Raw genomic sequence first — 4,221 nt, 5'->3', positions numbered from 1 at the left:
GGGCTCGCCCGAGGGCGCCGCGGAGCTGCTGCTGCCCGCGGGGCTGCAAAGCGGCCGGGTCTGTGCGCCGAAAGGCACGTCCGCTGCCGGGAAGAAGGGTGCGAGCCCTGCCTGCCCAGGCACCCGGCGCCTCCCAGCATCGCTGCCTCTCGCCGCCGGCGCCTGGAAGGGGTCGGCTCCCAGCGCCCACCCGCCGGTGTGAGCCTGGTGCTGACCATCTATGAATGGTGCAAACCTGGCCACGTTATCGAGACTGACAGCAGCTGGGAGTTTGATGCGTGGTCGAAATGCATTTCTTTGTTGTTGTTTTGGTGCCGAAGAGGCAGCTTTTCGTTCAGGAAGGGTGGAGGCAGGAGTTTCTCCTCTTTGTCAACAGTCTTGGGGATCGCTGCAAAAATACGTAACCTAAAAGGACCGCCATGAACCATCTAGTCCATCCTCTTGCAGAGGTCAGGTGTGTCTAGGGCATCTCTGACAGATTTTATGTAGTTTGTTATTGTCCTAACAGCAAAGAAGATGCCATAACTAACATATTCTATTATTTTCATTAGGAAAACTGTTCTCATATAGAAATAGTGTCTAACACAGCTTCTTGACATAAGACTGACCCCTTCGCCTTTCCTCCAGTGAAACAATGGTGATGATGAGTGTCTACCCTCTTTGCCGTGGCCTTCCCATTCTGGGGAACTGTTGCGTTCCCCACGGTGCTTTGTGGATGCTGTGGAGTTTGCGGCTCAGTACTACTAGGCACTACCAGAACAGCAGCAGCAGATCCATGTGGGAGGACAAGAGCAGCCCACAGCTCGTGTTTAAGGGAGGGAGCCTTTCTAAAGCTGGAGGGCAAGCCTGGTAGTGATGAGAGAACAAAAGTGGTCTAGGAACCTGGTCCTCTTTCCTGGTGGAAGCTGAGGCCCCCGACTGCCCTAGATCTGGAAGAAGCACAATGGCCACAGAGGGTTTGATTTAATTCTGTGCTAGGCCCCATGGTAGATTTCATGGATAGAGTCCTCAGCTGTGGAGGACTTCTGAGGCTATGTTTGTACCAGTCCTATTCCTGCCACATACAAACAAAACATTAGCAAACAAAAGAACCCCATTCAGTATTATGTGGCCTTGGGGATTTACATGGGTGCGCTGGTGTGTAACGCTGGCACTTTCTGGGCCTGTGGCCCTCTCCAAGTACAGAATTTGTCCTTCATGGTCAGCAACATAGTATCTGAATTCCTAAACCACCCATGTACCCTTATCTGCCCTTCTAGAAGATACAGTCTCATTTGTGCCTTCTGCTGGCCAGCATGTTCATCTGCGAGGGGCAGGTGGCTCCCACCTTCCAGCTTTCTGAAAGGTGTCTCTTTGGAAAGACAGATGGGAAACAGTAGAATGCAGGTGGCTGCAGTTTTGGAGAGGTAGAACAGCCTTGGTGATAGCTTTCAAGTTTTCTCTCCAAGACTTGAGGCAGTTTTCTGCACCTTGTTGGACAAACTGAACAAGAGGCTTCTTTCCAAGAACTCTCCAAAAAATGCTCAGTGCAATCATTTTCACTCTTAAAAAAAATCTTGGCAACGGTATTGGCATGTGCCCAGCGTATCTCTGTTTTCCACTGATTCTGGATCAGCTAGTACTGAGCCAGAACAGGAGTTTAATGCTCTGACAGCTGCAGATGCAAGGGCTGATCACACCTGCTATAATGAGGAGACACAGGACAGCTACGCTGAATTGCCAAACTAAGCTCATCACAGTTTCAATACAGACGTTTCATGTCCATCCACATTGTGAGGTATTGTAAGGAGGATGTTATTAAACCTGCAGTCCAGAGAATCTGGGACATTTGTCAACTAAATAAGGCAAAAGGAATTCCAGACATGGTATCTCTGGTGGGCTGATCATGCAGTTTTGGTCTTCTGTGGCAATCCCAAACATTACAGAAATCTTTTGATAATGTTTTATTTCCGAGGTTTTTTGTTTCGGCTTGTTTTTTTCTGCTTTTGAGCTTTGCATTGTGTGTGTGGCTGAAGACATGGGCTGAAGGCAGGAAGTAAGATGGCTAAATTTATAAGAATTGTGTGGTTAAAAAGGTTTCAGTCTCATTCAGTGGTGGTTTGCCAACAAGCGCTAGGCAAAAGACCGAAATTAGCATTTTTTTGTTGGTGCTTAGAGGTCAGTGTTGCCAGTTATGACAGTCCTTCTCAAAATGAATAGGGAAAAATAAATTGATCAAAAAATGCAATCTGAATTTATGGAGAAATATCTTAATTCTGACTGAGAAGAAAGGAAGGTTATCCTGAACTGGACGATAAGGCCAGTACAGTTTTAATGCTTTTCACCATAATGCATTTATGTGAGCAGAAGTTTTCAATTTTAGTATTAATGAAAATAAAATAAGCCCATTAGTTCTTTTTACTTTAACTGAAGATTTTGCTAATCTTGACCAAACCTTCACTTACTCTGTACTAAAAATCTCATTCTTCTTATTAAAACTGACATAAAAAAAAGTAAATATATAGAATTCTAAATGCTTTATTTTTTTTTTTTAACATGTAGCTGGTTTTATTGTCAGCAGGGTGAAAACTGCTGTATGTGAAACCTGCAGATTTCATTGCACCACTGGAAAAATTGTATGGGCTGATAAATAAAAAGTGTCAAAACTCCACAGTGCTAGACCATGGCTACCTGGAATGGTTACCTGTCTCATTAATCTTAAAAACTAAAATCAAATTACAGTAGGCTTGTGCCATAACAGGAGAGTGACTTCACACAGGGTTATTTTCCTGGTATTAACTTTGAAGGCTATAGTATAGTGAGCTTTGCCTACAAAGGTTTGAATTTTTCCACTTCTTCCTCTCCACCTGCAGTTTGCTGCCAGGTATCTCTTTAGAGGGTTTTCCTTCTCCATGTCTCACATGAATTGCGAGCTCCATAGGGACCTGAGCGTAATGGTGCTGTGGCTGTCCCCAGCTAAAGGCTCCGCTGAGCCCAGCAGGGATAAGTGTTCCCTTGCACAGGAGGTTCTCACCTCTGGAGATGGGTCAATGCTGAAACATTAATTCTGGGCTCAGCACCCTGCCCAGAACTCTGGGGAGGGGGATCATCGGTGGGCAAAACCCTAAGGAGAAATTTGTCTGTAATCTTTTTGTAATCTACCTTTTAATCTAAAGCTAAAGCATTATCTGGTCTGACTGATCCCACTGCTGTCCAACAGCTGTCAAGGTATTATGTTCTACAGCTGATTTTACAGAAAGAAGCCATGATATTAGCTAGCTTTGGCTCATCAATGCAACAAAACTTCTGTTGTACTTCTCTGAGCACCCAGAGGGCTGAGAGAAACTGTAGCACTGTGCAACCAACAGTGTTGATGCATGGGGAGAAGGGCCATGTCCCCCAGGGAGTCCAAACACAGAACAGGATGCCCAAGAGACTTGGGAACCACTGTTTGTGACTGATTGCTGCCACAATTTTTCACTGCAGTTAAGTTCAGAAGAGGACCACCTGAGGTCTCTCCTAGATGCTGAGGTGTGGCCTAGCAACAGATGACAGAAATACAAGGGTGTACATGTAGAGTATATTGAGAGGACTTTGTTTCCCCTTGGCTTCATATGAAGTTCCAGTAAAGACACCACCTTTGCTCTGCACATCTCAGTGGAGTACATAGCATTTGTAGGCGTGGCAGTCCTCTGTGACAGTCTGTTGCTTTGACAAGCTGGTTAGGCCTTGGTTTATTCTCTCTGTTGGATGTTAACAAAATGCTTTCTCATTTCATCAAGGGCAATTGGTAATTCAGAACCAGCTATGGGGTATTTCAGTTGCACAAACCTAGGGAAGAAACTGGTCTTCTGTCTCCTTACTGAGTTTTCTAAAGAGATCAGAATTCCTGTGCATTCAGACTGCATTAAACCAATACTGCTGAATCTGGACGAGTTTAAAAATGTCTTTGGATGGCTGGAAATAACTGGTCATAAAACATTATTTCACTAAATTTTACTGTTCAAAAAAATAAGAACTTCTCCAGTATTTATAATTTTTTTTTTAATTTTTTTTTTTTTTTTTTACATCAGTCTGCACCAAGCACTGTGACACAAATTCTTCAATAGGTGTTTCCTTGGTATTTTGTTCTGTGGAGAATGTTTCCATAAATATATGAACACCAGCAGAGTAAGATAGAATCAACAAAAGTATTGCAGGAATAGACATTTCCCTGACTTGTTTGTGAAATGATCAACTGCT

The sequence above is a fragment of the Haliaeetus albicilla genome, chromosome 21 (genome assembly GCF_947461875.1).
Source record: "Haliaeetus albicilla chromosome 21, bHalAlb1.1, whole genome shotgun sequence".
Classification (NCBI taxonomy): Eukaryota; Metazoa; Chordata; class Aves; order Accipitriformes; family Accipitridae; genus Haliaeetus; species Haliaeetus albicilla.
This window is presented reverse-complemented; position numbering follows the sequence as displayed.